The 12,463-nt window shown below is 45.4% G+C and overlaps 1 protein-coding gene and 64 non-coding genes across 65 annotated transcripts in view; all 65 read left to right on the forward strand.

Moving 5' to 3' along the window:
- LOC145213071 (MAM and LDL-receptor class A domain-containing protein 1-like) overlaps nt 1–12,463 on the forward strand; it is a 60,124-nt gene that overhangs the window by 12,613 nt on the left and 35,048 nt on the right. The window lies entirely within an intron of this gene.
- Trnay-gua (transfer RNA tyrosine (anticodon GUA)) lies at nt 122–210 on the forward strand. The gene is given in 2 exon segments: nt 122–158; nt 174–210. It is a non-coding gene; the product is annotated as a tRNA-Tyr (tRNA).
- Nucleotides 282–369, forward strand: Trnay-gua (transfer RNA tyrosine (anticodon GUA)). The gene is given in 2 exon segments: nt 282–318; nt 334–369. It is a non-coding gene; the product is annotated as a tRNA-Tyr (tRNA).
- Trnay-gua (transfer RNA tyrosine (anticodon GUA)) lies at nt 441–528 on the forward strand. Its single transcript is given in 2 exon segments — nt 441–477; nt 493–528. It is a non-coding gene; the product is annotated as a tRNA-Tyr (tRNA).
- On the forward strand, nt 748–835 carry Trnay-gua (transfer RNA tyrosine (anticodon GUA)). Its single transcript is given in 2 exon segments — nt 748–784; nt 800–835. It is a non-coding gene; the product is annotated as a tRNA-Tyr (tRNA).
- Trnay-gua (transfer RNA tyrosine (anticodon GUA)) lies at nt 907–994 on the forward strand. The gene is given in 2 exon segments: nt 907–943; nt 959–994. It is a non-coding gene; the product is annotated as a tRNA-Tyr (tRNA).
- On the forward strand, nt 1,066–1,153 carry Trnay-gua (transfer RNA tyrosine (anticodon GUA)). Its single transcript is given in 2 exon segments — nt 1,066–1,102; nt 1,118–1,153. It is a non-coding gene; the product is annotated as a tRNA-Tyr (tRNA).
- Nucleotides 1,224–1,311, forward strand: Trnay-gua (transfer RNA tyrosine (anticodon GUA)). The gene is given in 2 exon segments: nt 1,224–1,260; nt 1,276–1,311. It is a non-coding gene; the product is annotated as a tRNA-Tyr (tRNA).
- Trnay-gua (transfer RNA tyrosine (anticodon GUA)) lies at nt 1,531–1,619 on the forward strand. The gene is given in 2 exon segments: nt 1,531–1,567; nt 1,583–1,619. It is a non-coding gene; the product is annotated as a tRNA-Tyr (tRNA).
- On the forward strand, nt 1,691–1,778 carry Trnay-gua (transfer RNA tyrosine (anticodon GUA)). The gene is given in 2 exon segments: nt 1,691–1,727; nt 1,743–1,778. It is a non-coding gene; the product is annotated as a tRNA-Tyr (tRNA).
- On the forward strand, nt 1,850–1,937 carry Trnay-gua (transfer RNA tyrosine (anticodon GUA)). Its single transcript is given in 2 exon segments — nt 1,850–1,886; nt 1,902–1,937. It is a non-coding gene; the product is annotated as a tRNA-Tyr (tRNA).
- On the forward strand, nt 2,009–2,096 carry Trnay-gua (transfer RNA tyrosine (anticodon GUA)). The gene is given in 2 exon segments: nt 2,009–2,045; nt 2,061–2,096. It is a non-coding gene; the product is annotated as a tRNA-Tyr (tRNA).
- On the forward strand, nt 2,168–2,255 carry Trnay-gua (transfer RNA tyrosine (anticodon GUA)). Its single transcript is given in 2 exon segments — nt 2,168–2,204; nt 2,220–2,255. It is a non-coding gene; the product is annotated as a tRNA-Tyr (tRNA).
- Trnay-gua (transfer RNA tyrosine (anticodon GUA)) lies at nt 2,327–2,414 on the forward strand. Its single transcript is given in 2 exon segments — nt 2,327–2,363; nt 2,379–2,414. It is a non-coding gene; the product is annotated as a tRNA-Tyr (tRNA).
- Trnay-gua (transfer RNA tyrosine (anticodon GUA)) lies at nt 2,486–2,573 on the forward strand. The gene is given in 2 exon segments: nt 2,486–2,522; nt 2,538–2,573. It is a non-coding gene; the product is annotated as a tRNA-Tyr (tRNA).
- Nucleotides 2,645–2,732, forward strand: Trnay-gua (transfer RNA tyrosine (anticodon GUA)). Its single transcript is given in 2 exon segments — nt 2,645–2,681; nt 2,697–2,732. It is a non-coding gene; the product is annotated as a tRNA-Tyr (tRNA).
- Nucleotides 2,804–2,891, forward strand: Trnay-gua (transfer RNA tyrosine (anticodon GUA)). The gene is given in 2 exon segments: nt 2,804–2,840; nt 2,856–2,891. It is a non-coding gene; the product is annotated as a tRNA-Tyr (tRNA).
- Nucleotides 3,111–3,198, forward strand: Trnay-gua (transfer RNA tyrosine (anticodon GUA)). The gene is given in 2 exon segments: nt 3,111–3,147; nt 3,163–3,198. It is a non-coding gene; the product is annotated as a tRNA-Tyr (tRNA).
- On the forward strand, nt 3,270–3,357 carry Trnay-gua (transfer RNA tyrosine (anticodon GUA)). The gene is given in 2 exon segments: nt 3,270–3,306; nt 3,322–3,357. It is a non-coding gene; the product is annotated as a tRNA-Tyr (tRNA).
- Nucleotides 3,429–3,516, forward strand: Trnay-gua (transfer RNA tyrosine (anticodon GUA)). Its single transcript is given in 2 exon segments — nt 3,429–3,465; nt 3,481–3,516. It is a non-coding gene; the product is annotated as a tRNA-Tyr (tRNA).
- Trnay-gua (transfer RNA tyrosine (anticodon GUA)) lies at nt 3,588–3,675 on the forward strand. The gene is given in 2 exon segments: nt 3,588–3,624; nt 3,640–3,675. It is a non-coding gene; the product is annotated as a tRNA-Tyr (tRNA).
- On the forward strand, nt 3,895–3,983 carry Trnay-gua (transfer RNA tyrosine (anticodon GUA)). The gene is given in 2 exon segments: nt 3,895–3,931; nt 3,947–3,983. It is a non-coding gene; the product is annotated as a tRNA-Tyr (tRNA).
- Trnay-gua (transfer RNA tyrosine (anticodon GUA)) lies at nt 4,055–4,142 on the forward strand. The gene is given in 2 exon segments: nt 4,055–4,091; nt 4,107–4,142. It is a non-coding gene; the product is annotated as a tRNA-Tyr (tRNA).
- Trnay-gua (transfer RNA tyrosine (anticodon GUA)) lies at nt 4,214–4,301 on the forward strand. Its single transcript is given in 2 exon segments — nt 4,214–4,250; nt 4,266–4,301. It is a non-coding gene; the product is annotated as a tRNA-Tyr (tRNA).
- On the forward strand, nt 4,373–4,460 carry Trnay-gua (transfer RNA tyrosine (anticodon GUA)). Its single transcript is given in 2 exon segments — nt 4,373–4,409; nt 4,425–4,460. It is a non-coding gene; the product is annotated as a tRNA-Tyr (tRNA).
- On the forward strand, nt 4,532–4,619 carry Trnay-gua (transfer RNA tyrosine (anticodon GUA)). Its single transcript is given in 2 exon segments — nt 4,532–4,568; nt 4,584–4,619. It is a non-coding gene; the product is annotated as a tRNA-Tyr (tRNA).
- Nucleotides 4,691–4,778, forward strand: Trnay-gua (transfer RNA tyrosine (anticodon GUA)). The gene is given in 2 exon segments: nt 4,691–4,727; nt 4,743–4,778. It is a non-coding gene; the product is annotated as a tRNA-Tyr (tRNA).
- Trnay-gua (transfer RNA tyrosine (anticodon GUA)) lies at nt 4,850–4,937 on the forward strand. Its single transcript is given in 2 exon segments — nt 4,850–4,886; nt 4,902–4,937. It is a non-coding gene; the product is annotated as a tRNA-Tyr (tRNA).
- Trnay-gua (transfer RNA tyrosine (anticodon GUA)) lies at nt 5,009–5,096 on the forward strand. Its single transcript is given in 2 exon segments — nt 5,009–5,045; nt 5,061–5,096. It is a non-coding gene; the product is annotated as a tRNA-Tyr (tRNA).
- Nucleotides 5,168–5,255, forward strand: Trnay-gua (transfer RNA tyrosine (anticodon GUA)). The gene is given in 2 exon segments: nt 5,168–5,204; nt 5,220–5,255. It is a non-coding gene; the product is annotated as a tRNA-Tyr (tRNA).
- On the forward strand, nt 5,475–5,562 carry Trnay-gua (transfer RNA tyrosine (anticodon GUA)). Its single transcript is given in 2 exon segments — nt 5,475–5,511; nt 5,527–5,562. It is a non-coding gene; the product is annotated as a tRNA-Tyr (tRNA).
- Trnay-gua (transfer RNA tyrosine (anticodon GUA)) lies at nt 5,634–5,721 on the forward strand. The gene is given in 2 exon segments: nt 5,634–5,670; nt 5,686–5,721. It is a non-coding gene; the product is annotated as a tRNA-Tyr (tRNA).
- Nucleotides 5,793–5,880, forward strand: Trnay-gua (transfer RNA tyrosine (anticodon GUA)). The gene is given in 2 exon segments: nt 5,793–5,829; nt 5,845–5,880. It is a non-coding gene; the product is annotated as a tRNA-Tyr (tRNA).
- On the forward strand, nt 6,100–6,187 carry Trnay-gua (transfer RNA tyrosine (anticodon GUA)). The gene is given in 2 exon segments: nt 6,100–6,136; nt 6,152–6,187. It is a non-coding gene; the product is annotated as a tRNA-Tyr (tRNA).
- On the forward strand, nt 6,259–6,346 carry Trnay-gua (transfer RNA tyrosine (anticodon GUA)). The gene is given in 2 exon segments: nt 6,259–6,295; nt 6,311–6,346. It is a non-coding gene; the product is annotated as a tRNA-Tyr (tRNA).
- Nucleotides 6,418–6,505, forward strand: Trnay-gua (transfer RNA tyrosine (anticodon GUA)). Its single transcript is given in 2 exon segments — nt 6,418–6,454; nt 6,470–6,505. It is a non-coding gene; the product is annotated as a tRNA-Tyr (tRNA).
- Nucleotides 6,577–6,664, forward strand: Trnay-gua (transfer RNA tyrosine (anticodon GUA)). Its single transcript is given in 2 exon segments — nt 6,577–6,613; nt 6,629–6,664. It is a non-coding gene; the product is annotated as a tRNA-Tyr (tRNA).
- Trnay-gua (transfer RNA tyrosine (anticodon GUA)) lies at nt 6,736–6,823 on the forward strand. The gene is given in 2 exon segments: nt 6,736–6,772; nt 6,788–6,823. It is a non-coding gene; the product is annotated as a tRNA-Tyr (tRNA).
- On the forward strand, nt 6,895–6,982 carry Trnay-gua (transfer RNA tyrosine (anticodon GUA)). Its single transcript is given in 2 exon segments — nt 6,895–6,931; nt 6,947–6,982. It is a non-coding gene; the product is annotated as a tRNA-Tyr (tRNA).
- On the forward strand, nt 7,202–7,289 carry Trnay-gua (transfer RNA tyrosine (anticodon GUA)). The gene is given in 2 exon segments: nt 7,202–7,238; nt 7,254–7,289. It is a non-coding gene; the product is annotated as a tRNA-Tyr (tRNA).
- On the forward strand, nt 7,361–7,448 carry Trnay-gua (transfer RNA tyrosine (anticodon GUA)). The gene is given in 2 exon segments: nt 7,361–7,397; nt 7,413–7,448. It is a non-coding gene; the product is annotated as a tRNA-Tyr (tRNA).
- Nucleotides 7,520–7,607, forward strand: Trnay-gua (transfer RNA tyrosine (anticodon GUA)). Its single transcript is given in 2 exon segments — nt 7,520–7,556; nt 7,572–7,607. It is a non-coding gene; the product is annotated as a tRNA-Tyr (tRNA).
- On the forward strand, nt 7,679–7,766 carry Trnay-gua (transfer RNA tyrosine (anticodon GUA)). Its single transcript is given in 2 exon segments — nt 7,679–7,715; nt 7,731–7,766. It is a non-coding gene; the product is annotated as a tRNA-Tyr (tRNA).
- Trnay-gua (transfer RNA tyrosine (anticodon GUA)) lies at nt 7,838–7,925 on the forward strand. Its single transcript is given in 2 exon segments — nt 7,838–7,874; nt 7,890–7,925. It is a non-coding gene; the product is annotated as a tRNA-Tyr (tRNA).
- Nucleotides 8,293–8,380, forward strand: Trnay-gua (transfer RNA tyrosine (anticodon GUA)). Its single transcript is given in 2 exon segments — nt 8,293–8,329; nt 8,345–8,380. It is a non-coding gene; the product is annotated as a tRNA-Tyr (tRNA).
- On the forward strand, nt 8,600–8,687 carry Trnay-gua (transfer RNA tyrosine (anticodon GUA)). The gene is given in 2 exon segments: nt 8,600–8,636; nt 8,652–8,687. It is a non-coding gene; the product is annotated as a tRNA-Tyr (tRNA).
- Nucleotides 8,759–8,846, forward strand: Trnay-gua (transfer RNA tyrosine (anticodon GUA)). Its single transcript is given in 2 exon segments — nt 8,759–8,795; nt 8,811–8,846. It is a non-coding gene; the product is annotated as a tRNA-Tyr (tRNA).
- Nucleotides 8,918–9,005, forward strand: Trnay-gua (transfer RNA tyrosine (anticodon GUA)). The gene is given in 2 exon segments: nt 8,918–8,954; nt 8,970–9,005. It is a non-coding gene; the product is annotated as a tRNA-Tyr (tRNA).
- On the forward strand, nt 9,077–9,164 carry Trnay-gua (transfer RNA tyrosine (anticodon GUA)). Its single transcript is given in 2 exon segments — nt 9,077–9,113; nt 9,129–9,164. It is a non-coding gene; the product is annotated as a tRNA-Tyr (tRNA).
- Nucleotides 9,395–9,482, forward strand: Trnay-gua (transfer RNA tyrosine (anticodon GUA)). The gene is given in 2 exon segments: nt 9,395–9,431; nt 9,447–9,482. It is a non-coding gene; the product is annotated as a tRNA-Tyr (tRNA).
- On the forward strand, nt 9,713–9,800 carry Trnay-gua (transfer RNA tyrosine (anticodon GUA)). The gene is given in 2 exon segments: nt 9,713–9,749; nt 9,765–9,800. It is a non-coding gene; the product is annotated as a tRNA-Tyr (tRNA).
- Trnay-gua (transfer RNA tyrosine (anticodon GUA)) lies at nt 9,872–9,959 on the forward strand. Its single transcript is given in 2 exon segments — nt 9,872–9,908; nt 9,924–9,959. It is a non-coding gene; the product is annotated as a tRNA-Tyr (tRNA).
- On the forward strand, nt 10,031–10,118 carry Trnay-gua (transfer RNA tyrosine (anticodon GUA)). Its single transcript is given in 2 exon segments — nt 10,031–10,067; nt 10,083–10,118. It is a non-coding gene; the product is annotated as a tRNA-Tyr (tRNA).
- On the forward strand, nt 10,190–10,277 carry Trnay-gua (transfer RNA tyrosine (anticodon GUA)). Its single transcript is given in 2 exon segments — nt 10,190–10,226; nt 10,242–10,277. It is a non-coding gene; the product is annotated as a tRNA-Tyr (tRNA).
- Trnay-gua (transfer RNA tyrosine (anticodon GUA)) lies at nt 10,349–10,436 on the forward strand. The gene is given in 2 exon segments: nt 10,349–10,385; nt 10,401–10,436. It is a non-coding gene; the product is annotated as a tRNA-Tyr (tRNA).
- Nucleotides 10,508–10,595, forward strand: Trnay-gua (transfer RNA tyrosine (anticodon GUA)). Its single transcript is given in 2 exon segments — nt 10,508–10,544; nt 10,560–10,595. It is a non-coding gene; the product is annotated as a tRNA-Tyr (tRNA).
- On the forward strand, nt 10,667–10,754 carry Trnay-gua (transfer RNA tyrosine (anticodon GUA)). The gene is given in 2 exon segments: nt 10,667–10,703; nt 10,719–10,754. It is a non-coding gene; the product is annotated as a tRNA-Tyr (tRNA).
- Nucleotides 10,974–11,061, forward strand: Trnay-gua (transfer RNA tyrosine (anticodon GUA)). The gene is given in 2 exon segments: nt 10,974–11,010; nt 11,026–11,061. It is a non-coding gene; the product is annotated as a tRNA-Tyr (tRNA).
- Trnay-gua (transfer RNA tyrosine (anticodon GUA)) lies at nt 11,133–11,220 on the forward strand. The gene is given in 2 exon segments: nt 11,133–11,169; nt 11,185–11,220. It is a non-coding gene; the product is annotated as a tRNA-Tyr (tRNA).
- Nucleotides 11,292–11,379, forward strand: Trnay-gua (transfer RNA tyrosine (anticodon GUA)). The gene is given in 2 exon segments: nt 11,292–11,328; nt 11,344–11,379. It is a non-coding gene; the product is annotated as a tRNA-Tyr (tRNA).
- Trnay-gua (transfer RNA tyrosine (anticodon GUA)) lies at nt 11,561–11,648 on the forward strand. Its single transcript is given in 2 exon segments — nt 11,561–11,597; nt 11,613–11,648. It is a non-coding gene; the product is annotated as a tRNA-Tyr (tRNA).
- On the forward strand, nt 11,868–11,955 carry Trnay-gua (transfer RNA tyrosine (anticodon GUA)). The gene is given in 2 exon segments: nt 11,868–11,904; nt 11,920–11,955. It is a non-coding gene; the product is annotated as a tRNA-Tyr (tRNA).
- Nucleotides 12,027–12,114, forward strand: Trnay-gua (transfer RNA tyrosine (anticodon GUA)). Its single transcript is given in 2 exon segments — nt 12,027–12,063; nt 12,079–12,114. It is a non-coding gene; the product is annotated as a tRNA-Tyr (tRNA).
- Nucleotides 12,186–12,273, forward strand: Trnay-gua (transfer RNA tyrosine (anticodon GUA)). The gene is given in 2 exon segments: nt 12,186–12,222; nt 12,238–12,273. It is a non-coding gene; the product is annotated as a tRNA-Tyr (tRNA).
- Trnay-gua (transfer RNA tyrosine (anticodon GUA)) lies at nt 12,345–12,432 on the forward strand. Its single transcript is given in 2 exon segments — nt 12,345–12,381; nt 12,397–12,432. It is a non-coding gene; the product is annotated as a tRNA-Tyr (tRNA).

Genomic DNA, 12,463 nt, shown 5'->3' on the forward strand with positions numbered 1-12,463 from the left:
GTGGATTGTAGAAGCAACATGCAGGCATCCATAGGTCACTGGTTCGAAGGAATGCTTTTAGTGTTGAATCTTTTGTTGTTTCCTTTTGCCAATATTGTTCTTTGCGCCGCGGTACTTGTGTCCTTCGATAGCTCAGTTGGTAGAGCGGTGGACTGTAGAAGCAACACACAGGCATCCATAGGGTCACTGGTTCGAATCCGGTTCGAAGGAATGCTTTTAGTGTTGAATCTTTTGTTGTTTCCTTTTGCACAATATTGTTCTTTGCCCCGCGGTACTTGTGTCCTTCGATGGCTCAGTTGGTAGAGCGGTGGATTGTAGAAGCAACACGCAGGCATCCATAGGTCACTGGTTCGAATCCGGTTCGAAGGAATGCTTTTAGTGTTGAATCTTTTGTTGTTTCCTTTCGAAGCATATTGTTCTTTGCAAAGCGGTGCTTGCGTCCTTCGATAGCTCAGTTGGTAGAGCGGTGGATTGTAGAAGCAACACGCAGGCATCCATAGGTCACTGGTTCGAATCCGGTTCGAAGGAATGCTTTTAGTGTTGAATCTTTTGTTGTTTCCTTTCGAACCATATTGTTCTTTGCAAAGCGGTACTTGCGTCCTACGATAGCTCAGTTGGTAGAGCGGTGGATTGTAGAGGCAACATGCAGGCATCCATAGGTCACTGGTTCGAAGGAATGCTTTTAGTGTTGAATCTTTTGTTGTTTCCTTTTGCACAATATTGTTCTTTGCGCCGCGGTACTTGTGTCCTTCGATAGCTCAGTTGGTAGAGCGGTGGACTGTAGAAGCAACACGCAGGCATCCATAGGTCACTGGTTCGAATCCGGTTCGAAGGAATGCTTTTAGTGTTGAATCTTTTGTTGTTTCCTTTTGCACAATATTGTTCTTTGCGCCGCGGTACTTGTGTCCTTCGATAGCTCAGCTGGTAGACCGGTGGACTGTAGAAGCAACACACAGGCATCCATAGGTCACTGGTTCGAATCCGGTTCGAAGGAATGCTTTTAGTGTTGAATCTTTTGTTGTTTCCTTTTGCACAATATTGTTCTTTGCGCCGCGGTACTTGTGTCCTTCGATAGCTCAGTTGGTAGAGCGGTGGACTGTAGAAGCAACACACAGGCATCCATAGGTCACTGGTTCGAATCCGGTTCGAAGGAATGTTTTAGTGTTGAATCTTTTGTTGTTTCCTTTTGCACAATATTGTTCTTTGCGCCGCGGTACTTGTGTCCTTCGATAGCTCAGTTGGTAGAGCGGTGGACTGTAGAAGCAACACACAGGCATCCATAGCTCACTGGTTCGAATCCGGTTCGAAGGAATACTTTTTGTGTGAAATCTTTTGTTGTTTCCTTTCGAACAATATTGTTCTTTGCACCGCGGTACTTGCGTCCTTCGATAGCTCAGTTGGTAGAGCGGTGGATTGTAGAAGCAACATGCAGGCATCCATAGGTCACTGGTTCGAAGGAATGCTTTTAGTGTTGAATCTTTTGTTGTTTCCTTTTGCACAATATTGTTCTTTGCGCCGCGGTACTTGTGTCCTTCGATAGCTCAGTTGGTAGAGCGGTGGACTGTAGAAGCAACACACAGGCATCCATAGGGTCACTGGTTCGAATCCGGTTCGAAGGAATGCTTTTAGTGTTGAATCTTTTGTTGTTTCCTTTTGCACAATATTGTTCTTTGCCCCGCGGTACTTGTGTCCTACGATGGCTCAGTTGGTAGAGCGGTGGACTGTAGAAGCAACACGCAGGCATCCATAGGTCACTGGTTCGAATCCGGTTCGAAGGAATGCTTTTAGTGTTGAATCTTTTGTTGTTTCCTTTCGAAGCATATTGTTCTTTGCAAAGCGGTGCTTGCGTCCTTCGATAGCTCAGTTGGTAGAGCGGTGGATTGTAGAAGCAACACGCAGGCATCCATAGGTCACTGGTTCGAATCCGGTTCGTAGGAATGCTTTTAGTGTTGAATCTTTTGTTGTTTCCTTTCGAACCATATTGTTCTTTGCAAAGCGGTACTTGCGTCCTACGATAGCTCAGTTGGTAGAGCGGTGGATTGTAGAGGCAACATGCAGGCATCCATAGGTCACTGGTTCGAATCCGGTTCGAAGGAATGCTTTTAGTGTTGAATCTTTTGTTGTTTCCTTTTGCACAATATTGTTCTTTGCGCCGCGGTACTTGTGTCCTTCGATAGCTCAGTTGGTAGAGCGGTGGACTGTAGAAGCAACACACAGGCATCCATAGGTCACTGGTTCGAATCCGGTTCGAAGGAATGCTTTTAGTGTTGAATCTTTTGTTGTTTCCTTTCGAACAATATTGTTCTTTGCCCCGCGGTACTTGTGTCCTTCGATGGCTCAGTTGGTAGAGCGGTGGACTGTAGAAGCAACACGCAGGCATCCATAGGTCACTGGTTTGAATCCGGTTCGAAGGAATGCTTTTAGTGTTGAATCTTTTGTTGTTTCCTTTTTCACAATATTGTTTTTTGCGCCGCGGTACTTGTGTCCTTCGATAGCTCAGTTGGTAGAGCGGTGGACTGTAGAAGCAACACACAGGCATCCATAGGTCACTGGTTCGAATCCGGTTCGAAGGAATACTTTTTGTGTGAAATCTTTTGTTGTTTCCTTTCGAACAATATTGTTCTTTGCGCCGCGGTACTTGTGTCCTTCGATAGCTCAGTTGGTAGAGCGGTGGACTGTAGAAGCAACACACAGGCATCCATAGGTCACTGGTTCGAATCCGGTTCGAAGGAATGCTTTTAGTGTTGAATCTTTTGTTGTTTCCTTTTGCACAATATTGTTCTTTGCAAAGCGGTACTTGTGTCCTTCGATAGCTCAGTTGGTAGAGCGGTGGACTGTAGAAGCAACACACAGGCATCCATAGGTCACTGGTTCGAATCCGGTTCGAAGGAACAATTTTTGTGTGAAATCTTTTGTTGTTTCCTTTCGAACCATATTGTTCTTTGCACCGCGGTACTTGCGTCCTTCGATAGCTCAGTTGGTAGAGCGGTGGATTGTAGAAGCAACACGCAGGCATCCATAGGTCACTGGTACGAAGGAATACTTTTTGTGTGAAATCTTTTGTTATTTCATTTCGAACAATATTGTTCTTTGCGCCGCGGTACTTGTGTCCTTCGATAGCTCAGTTGGTAGAGCGGTGTACTGTAGAAACAACACGCAGGCATCCATAGGTCACTGGTTCGAATCCGGTTCGAAGGAATGCTTTTAGTGTTGAATCTTTTGTTGTTTCCTTTCGAACCATATTGTTCTTTGCCCCGCTGTACTTGTGTCCTTCGATGGCTCAGTTGGTAGAGCGGTGGACTGTAGAAGCAACACACAGGCATCCATAGGTCACTGGTTCGAATCCGGTTCGAAGGAATGCTTTTAGTGTTGAATCTTTTGTTGTTTCCTTTCGAACCATATTGTTCTTTGCGCCGCGGTACTTGTGTCCTTCGATGGCTCAGTTGGTAGAGCGGTGGACTGTAGAAGCAACACGCAGGCATCCATAGGTCACTGGTTCGAATCCGGTTCGAAGGAATACTTTTTGTGTGAAATCTTTTCTTGTTTCCTTTCGAACCATCTTGTTCTTTGCGCCGCGGTACTTGTGTCCTTCGATAGCTCAGTTGGTAGAGCGGTGGACTGTAGAAGCAACACACAGGCATCCATAGCTCACTGGTTCGAATCCGGTTCGAAGGAATACTTTTTGTGTGAAATCTTTTGTTGTTTCCTTTCGAACAATATTGTTCTTTGCACCGCGGTACTTGCGTCCTTCGATAGCTCAGTTGGTAGAGCGGTGGATTGTAGAAGCAACATGCAGGCATCCATAGGTCACTGGTTCGAAGGAATGCTTTTAGTGTTGAATCTTTTGTTGTTTCCTTTTGCACAATATTGTTCTTTGCGCCGCGGTACTTGTGTCCTTCGATAGCTCAGTTGGTAGAGCGGTGGACTGTAGAAGCAACACACAGGCATCCATAGGGTCACTGGTTCGAATCCGGTTCGAAGGAATGCTTTTAGTGTTGAATCTTTTGTTGTTTCCTTTTGCACAATATTGTTCTTTGCCCCGCGGTACTTGTGTCCTACGATGGCTCAGTTGGTAGAGCGGTGGACTGTAGAAGCAACACGCAGGCATCCATAGGTCACTGGTTCGAATCCGGTTCGAAGGAATGCTTTTAGTGTTGAATCTTTTGTTGTTTCCTTTCGAAGCATATTGTTCTTTGCAAAGCGGTGCTTGCGTCCTTCGATAGCTCAGTTGGTAGAGCGGTGGATTGTAGAAGCAACACGCAGGCATCCATAGGTCACTGGTTCGAATCCGGTTCGAAGGAATGCTTTTAGTGTTGAATCTTTTGTTGTTTCCTTTCGAACCATATTGTTCTTTGCAAAGCGGTACTTGCGTCCTACGATAGCTCAGTTGGTAGAGCGGTGGATTGTAGAGGCAACATGCAGGCATCCATAGGTCACTGGTTCGAATCCGGTTCGAAGGAATGCTTTTAGTGTTGAATCTTTTGTTGTTTCCTTTTGCACAATATTGTTCTTTGCGCCGCGGTACTTGTGTCCTTCGATAGCTCAGTTGGTAGAGCGGTGGACTGTAGAAGCAACACACAGGCATCCATAGGTCACTGGTTCGAATCCGGTTCGAAGGAATGCTTTTAGTGTTGAATCTTTTGTTGTTTCCTTTCGAACAATATTGTTCTTTGCCCCGCGGTACTTGTGTCCTTCGATGGCTCAGTTGGTAGAGCGGTGGACTGTAGAAGCAACACGCAGGCATCCATAGGTCACTGGTTTGAATCCGGTTCGAAGGAATGCTTTTAGTGTTGAATCTTTTGTTGTTTCCTTTTTCACAATATTGTTTTTTGCGCCGCGGTACTTGTGTCCTTCGATAGCTCAGTTGGTAGAGCGGTGGACTGTAGAAGCAACACACAGGCATCCATAGGTCACTGGTTCGAATCCGGTTCGAAGGAATACTTTTTGTGTGAAATCTTTTGTTGTTTCCTTTCGAACAATATTGTTCTTTGCGCCGCGGTACTTGTGTCCTTCGATAGCTCAGTTGGTAGAGCGGTGGACTGTAGAAGCAACACACAGGCATCCATAGGTCACTGGTTCGAATCCGGTTCGAAGGAATGCTTTTAGTGTTGAATCTTTTGTTGTTTCCTTTTGCACAATATTGTTCTTTGCAAAGCGGTACTTGTGTCCTTCGATAGCTCAGTTGGTAGAGCGGTGGACTGTAGAAGCAACACACAGGCATCCATAGGTCACTGGTTCGAATCCGGTTCGAAGGAACAATTTTTGTGTGAAATCTTTTGTTGTTTCCTTTCGAACCATATTGTTCTTTGCACCGCGGTACTTGCGTCCTTCGATAGCTCAGTTGGTAGAGCGGTGGATTGTAGAAGCAACACGCAGGCATCCATAGGTCACTGGTACGAAGGAATACTTTTTGTGTGAAATCTTTTGTTATTTCATTTCGAACAATATTGTTCTTTGCGCCGCGGTACTTGTGTCCTTCGATAGCTCAGTTGGTAGAGCGGTGTACTGTAGAAACAACACGCAGGCATCCATAGGTCACTGGTTCGAATCCGGTTCGAAGGAATGCTTTTAGTGTTGAATCTTTTGTTGTTTCCTTTCGAACCATATTGTTCTTTGCCCCGCTGTACTTGTGTCCTTCGATGGCTCAGTTGGTAGAGCGGTGGACTGTAGAAGCAACACACAGGCATCCATAGGTCACTGGTTCGAATCCGGTTCGAAGGAATGCTTTTAGTGTTGAATCTTTTGTTGTTTCCTTTCGAACCATATTGTTCTTTGCGCCGCGGTACTTGTGTCCTTCGATGGCTCAGTTGGTAGAGCGGTGGACTGTAGAAGCAACACGCAGGCATCCATAGGTCACTGGTTCGAATCCGGTTCGAAGGAATACTTTTTGTGTGAAATCTTTTCTTGTTTCCTTTCGAACCATCTTGTTCTTTGCACCGCGGTACTTGCGTCCTTCGATAGCTCAGTTGGTAGAGCGGTGGATTGTAGAAGCAACATGCAGGCATCCATAGGTCACTGGTTCGAAGGAATGCTTTTAGTGTTGAATCTTTTGTTGTTTCCTTTTGCACAATATTGTTCTTTGCAAAGCGGTACTTGTGTCCTTCGATAGCTCAGTTGGTAGAGCGGTGGACTGTAGAAGCAACACACAGGCATCCATAGGTCACTGGTTCGAATCCGGTTCGAAGGAATACTTTTTGTGTGAAATCTTTTGTTGTTTCCTTTCGAACAATATTGTTCTTTGCGCCGCGGTACTTGTGTCCTTCGATAGCTCAGTTGGTAGAGCGGTGGACTGTAGAAGCAACACACAGGCATCCATAGGTCACTGGTTCGAATCCGGTTCGAAGGAATGCTTTTAGTGTTGAATCTTTTGTTGTTTCCTTTTGCACAATATTGTTCTTTGCAAAGCGGTACTTGTGTCCTTCGATAGCTCAGTTGGTAGAGCGGTGGATTGTAGAAGCAACACGCAGGCATCCATAGGTCACTGGTTCGAATCCGGTTCGAAGGAATGCTTTTAGTGTTGAATCTTTTGTTGTTTCCTTTCGAACCATATTGTTCTTTGCGCCGCGGTACTTGTGTCCTTTGATAGCTCAGTTGGTAGAGCGGTGGACTGTAGAAGCAACACACAGGCATCCATAGGTCACTGGTTCGAATCCGGTTCGAAGGAATACTTTTTGTGTGAAATCTTTTGTTGTTTCCTTTCGAACAATATTGTTCTTTGCACCGCGGTACTTGTGTCCTTCGATAGCTCAGTTGGTAGAGCGGTGGACTGTAGAAGCAACACACAGGCATCCATAGGTCACTGGTTCGAATCCGGTTCGAAGGAATGCTTTTAGTGTTGAATCTTTTGTTGTTTCCTTTTGCACAATATTGTTCTTTGCAAAGCGGTACTTGTGTCCTTCGATAGCTCAGTTGGTAGAGCGGTGGATTGTAGAAGCAACACGCAGGCATCCATAGGTCACTGGTTCGAATCCGGTTCGAAGGAATGCTTTTAGTGTTGAATCTTTTGTTGTTTCCTTTCGAACCATATTGTTCTTTGCACCGCGGTACTTGCGTCCTACGATAGCTCAGTTGGTAGAGCGGTGGATTGTAGAGGCAACATGCAGGCATCCATAGGTCACTGGTTCGAAGGAATGCTTTTAGTGTTGAATCTTTTGTTGTTTCCTTTTGCACAATATTGTTCTTTGCGCCGCGGTACTTGTGTCCTTCGATAGCTCAGTTGGTAGAGCGGTGGACTGTAGAAGCAACACACAGGCATCCATAGGTCACTGGTTCGAATCCGGTTCGAAGGAATGCTTTTAGTGTTGAATCTTTTGTTGTTTCCTTTCGAACCATATTGTTCTTTGCCCCGCGGTACTTGTGTCCTTCGATGGCTCAGTTGGTAGAGCGGTGGACTGTAGAAGCAACACGCAGGCATCCATAGGTTACTGGTTTGAATCCGGTTCGAAGGAATGCTTTTAGTGTTGAATCTTTTGTTGTTTCCTTTTTCACAATATTGTTTTTTGCGCCGCGGTACTTGTGTCCTTCGATAGCTCAGTTGGTAGAGCGGTGGACTGTAGAAGCAACACACAGGCATCCATAGGTCACTGGTTCGAATCCGGTTCGAAGGAATGATTTTTGTGTGAAATCTTTTGTTGTTTCCTTTCGAACAATATTGTTCTTTGCGCCGCGGTACTTGTGTCCTTCGATAGCTCAGTTGGTAGAGCGGTGGACTGTAGAAGCAACACACAGGCATCCATAGGTCACTGGTTCGAATCCGGTTCGAAGGAATGCTTTTAATGTTGAATCTTTTGTTGTTTCCTTTTGCACAATATTGTTCTTTGCAAAGCGGTACTTGTGTCCTTCGATAGCTCAGTTGGTAGAGCGGTGGACTGTAGAAACAACACGCAGGCATCCATAGGTCACTGGTTCGAATCCGGTTCGAAGGAATACTTTTTGTGTGAAATCTTTTGTTGTTTCCTTTCGAACAATATTGTTCTTTGCGCCGCGGTACTTGTGTCATTCGATAGCTCAGTTGGTAGAGCGGTGGACTGTAGAAACAACACGCAGGCATCCATAGGTCACTGGTACGAAGGAATACTTTTTGTGTGAAGTCTTTTGTTATTTCATTTCGAACAATATTGTTCTTTGCGCCGCGGTACTTGTGTCATTCGATAGCTCAGTTGGTAGAGCGGTGGACTGTAGAAGCAACACACAGGCATCCATAGGTCACTGGTTCGAAGGAATGCTTTTAGTGTTGAATCTTTTGTTGTTTCTTTTCGAACAATATTGTTCTTTGCGCCGCGGTACTTGTGTCATTCGATAGCTCAGTTGGTAGAGCGGTGGACTGTAGAAACAACACGCAGGCATCCATAGGTCACTGGTTCGAATCCGGTTCGAAGGAATACTTTTTGTGTGAAATCTTTTGTTGTTTCCTTTCGAACCATATTGTTCTTTGCACCGCGGTACTTGCGTCCTTCGATAGCTCAGTTGGTAGAGCGGTGGATTGTAGAAGCAACATGCAGGCATCCATAGGTCACTGGTTCGAAGGAATGCTTTTAGTGTTGAATCTTTTGTTGTTTCCTTTTGCACAATATTGTTCTTTGCAAAGCGGTACTTGTGTCCTTCGATAGCTCAGTTGGTAGAGCGGTGGACTGTAGAAGCAACACACAGGCATCCATAGGTCACTGGTTCGAATCCGGTTCGAAGGAATGCTTTTAGTGTTGAATCTTTTGTTGTTTCCTTTCGAACCATATTGTTCTTTCCGCCGCGGTACTTGTGTCCTTCGATAGCTCAGTTGGTAGAGCGGTGGACTGTAGAAGCAACACACAGGCATCCATAGGTCACTGGTTCGAATCCGGTTCGAAGGAATACTTTTAGTGTGAAATCTTTTGTTGTTTCCTTTTTCGCAATATTGTTCTTTGCGCCGCGGTACTTTTGTCCTTCGATGGCTCAGTTCGTAGAGCGGTGGACTGTAGAAGCAACACGCAGGCAACCATAGGTCACTGGTTCGAATCCAGTTCGAAGGAATGCTTTTAGTGTTGCATCTTTTGTTGTTTCTTTTGGAACAATATTGTTCTTTGCGCCGCGGTACTTGTGTCCTTCGATAGCTCAGTTGGTAGAGCGGTGGACTGTAGAAGCAACACACAGGCATCCATAGGTCACTGGTTCGAATCCGGTTCGAAGGAATACTTTTTGTGTGAAATCTTTTGTTGTTTCCTTTCGAACAATATTGTTCTTTGCGCCGCGGTACTTGTGTCCTTCGATACCTCAGTTGGTAGAGCGGTGCACTGTAGAAGCAACACACAGGCATCCATAGGTCACTGGTTCGAATCCGGTTCGAAGAAGTGCTTTTAGTGTTGAATCTTTTGTTGTTTCCTTTCGAACCATATTGTTCTTTGCCCCGCGGTACTTGTGTCCTTCGATGGCTCAGTTGGTAGAGCGGTGGACTGTAGAAGCAACACGCAGACATCCATAGGTCACTGGTTCGAATCCGGTTCGAAGGAATGCTTTTAGTTTTGAATCTTTTGTTGTTTCCTTTTGCACAATATTGTTCTTTGCGCCGCTGTACTTGTGTCCTTCGATAGCTCAGTTGGTAGAGCGGTGGACTTTAGAAGCAACACACAGGCATTCATAGGTCACTGGTTCGAATCCGGTTCGAAGGAATGCTTTTAGTGTTGAATCTTTTGTTGTTTCCTTTCGAACAATATTGTTCTTTGCACCGCGGTACTTGCGTCCTTCGATAGCTCAGTTGGTAGAGCGGTGGATTGTAGAAGCAACTCGCAGGCATCCATAGGTCACTGGTTCGAATCCGGTTCGAAGGAATGCTTTTAGTGTTGAATCTTTTGTTGTTTCCTTTTGAACAATATTGTTCTTTGCAAAGCGGTACTTGTGTCCTTCGATAGCTCAGTTGGTAGAGCGGTGGACTGTAGAAGCAACACACAGGCATCCATAGGTCACTGGTTCGAATCCGGTTCGAAGGAATACTTTTTGTGTGAAATCTTTTGTTGTTTCCTTTCGAACCATATTGTTCTGTGCACCGCGGTACTTGCGTCCTTCGATAGCTCAGTTGGTAGAGCGGTGGATTGTAGAAGCAACACGCAGGCATCCATAGGTCACTGGTTCGAATCCGGTTCGAAGGAATGCTTTTAGTGTTGAATCTTTTGTTGTTTCCTTTTGCACAATATTGTTCTTTGCGCCGCGGTACTTGTGTCCTTCGATAGCTCAGTTGGTAGAGCGGTGGACTGTAGAAGCAACACACAGGCATCCATAGGTCACTGGTTCGAATCCGGTTCGAAGGAATGCTTTTAGTGTTGAATCTTTTGTTGTTTCCTTTCGAACCATATTGTTCTTTGCCCCGCGGTACTTGTGTCCTTCGATGGCTCAGTTGGTAGAGCGGTGGACTGTAGAAGCAACACACAGGCATCCATAGGTCACTGGTTCGAATCCGGTTCGAAGGAATGCTTTTAGTGTTGAATCTTTTGTTGTTTCCTTTCGAACCATATTGTTCTTTGCCCCGCGGTACTTGTCTCCTTCGATGGCTCAGTTGGTAGAGCGGTGGACTGTAGAAGCAACACGCAGGCATCCATAGGTCACTGGTTCGAATCCGGTTCGAAGGAATGCTTTTAGTGTGAAATCTTTTGTTGTTTCCTTTTGCACAATATTGTTCTTTGCAAAGCGGTACTTGTGTCCTTCGATAGCTCAGTTGATAGAGCGGTGGACTGTAGAAGCAACACACAGGCATCCATAGGTCACTGGTTCGAATCCGGTTCGAAGGAATACTTTTTGTGTGAAATCTTTTGTTGTTTCCTTTCGAACCATATTGTTCTTTGCACCGCGGTACTTGCGTCCTTCGATAGCTCAGTTGGTAGAGCGGTGGATTGTAGAAGCAACATGCAGGCATCCATAGGTCACTGGTTCGAAGGAATGCTTTTAGTGTTGAATCTTTTGTTGTTTCCTTTTGCACAATATTGTTCTTTGCAAAGCGGTACTTGTGTCCTTCGATAGCTCAGTTGTTAGAGCGGTGGACTGTAGAAGCAACACACAGGCATCCATAGGTCACTGGTTCGAATCCGGTTCGAAGGAATGCTTTTAGTGTTGAATCTTTTGTTGTTTCCTTTCGAACTATATTGTTCTTTGCCCCGCGGTACTTGTGTCCTTCGATGGCTCAGTTGGTAGAGCGGTGGACTGTAGAAGCAACACGCAGGCATCCATAGGTCACTGGTTTGAATCCGGTTCGAAGGAATGCTTTTAGTGTTGAATCTTTTGTTGTTTCCTTTTGCTCAATATTGTTCTTTGCCCCGCGGTACTTGTGTCCTTCGATAGCTCAGTTGGTAGAGCGGTGGACTGTAGAAGCAACACACAGGCATCCATAGGTCACTGGTTCGAATCCGGTTCGAAGGAGTACTTTTTGTGTGAAATCTTTTGTTGTTTCCTTTCGAACAATATTGTTCTTTGCGCCGCGGTACTTGTGTCCTTCGATAGCTCAGTTGGTACAGCGGTGGTTCGAAGGAGTACTTTTTGTGTGAAATCTTTTCTTGTTTCCTTTCGAACAATATTGTTCTTTCCGCCGCGGTGCTTGTGTCCTTCGATAGCTCAGTTGGTAGAGCGGTGGACTGTAGAAGCAACACACAGGCATCCATAGGTCACTGGTTCGAATCCGGTTCGAAGGAATGATTTTGGTGTTGAATCTTTTGTTGTTTCCTTTTTCGCAATATTGTTCTTTGCACCGCGGTACTTGCGTCCTTCGATAGCTCAGTTGGTAGAGCGGTGGATTGTAGAAGCAACATGCAGGCATCCATAGGTCACTGGTTCGAAGGAATGCTTTTAGTGTTGAATATTTTGTTGTTTCCTTTTGCACAATATTGTTCTTTGCGCCGCGGTACTTGTGTCCTTCGATAGCTCAGTTGGTAGAGCGGTGGACTGTAGAAGCAACACACAGGCATCCATAGGTCACTGGTTCGAATCCGGTTCGAAGGAATGCTTTTAGTGTTGAATCTTTTTTTGTTTCCTTTCGAACAATATTGTTCTTCGCCCCGCGGTACTTGTGTCCTTCGATGGCTCAGTTGGTAGAGCGGTGGACTGTAGAAGCAACACGCAGGCATCCATAGGTCACTGGTTCGAATCCGGTTCGAAGGAATGCTTTTAGTGTTGAATCTTTTGTTGTTTCCTTTTGCACAATATTGTTCTTTGCGCCGCGGTACTTGTGTCCTTCGATAGCTCAGTTGGTAGAGCGGTGGACTGTAGAAGCAACACACAGGCATCCATAGGTCACTGGTTCGAATCCGGTTCGAAGGAATACTTTTTGTGTGAAATCTTTTGTTGTTTCCTTTCGAACAATATTGTTCTTTGCGCCGCGGTACTTGTGTCCTTCGATAGCTCAGTTGGTAGAGCGGTGGACTGTAGAAGCAACACACAGGCATCCATAGGTCACTGGTTCGAATCCGGTTCGAAGGAATGCTTTTAGTGTTGAATCTTTTGTTGTTTC

The sequence above is a fragment of the Phallusia mammillata genome, chromosome 2 (assembly GCF_965637545.1).
Source record: "Phallusia mammillata chromosome 2, kaPhaMamm4.hap1.1, whole genome shotgun sequence".
In the NCBI taxonomy this organism is placed as follows: domain Eukaryota; kingdom Metazoa; phylum Chordata; class Ascidiacea; order Phlebobranchia; family Ascidiidae; genus Phallusia; species Phallusia mammillata.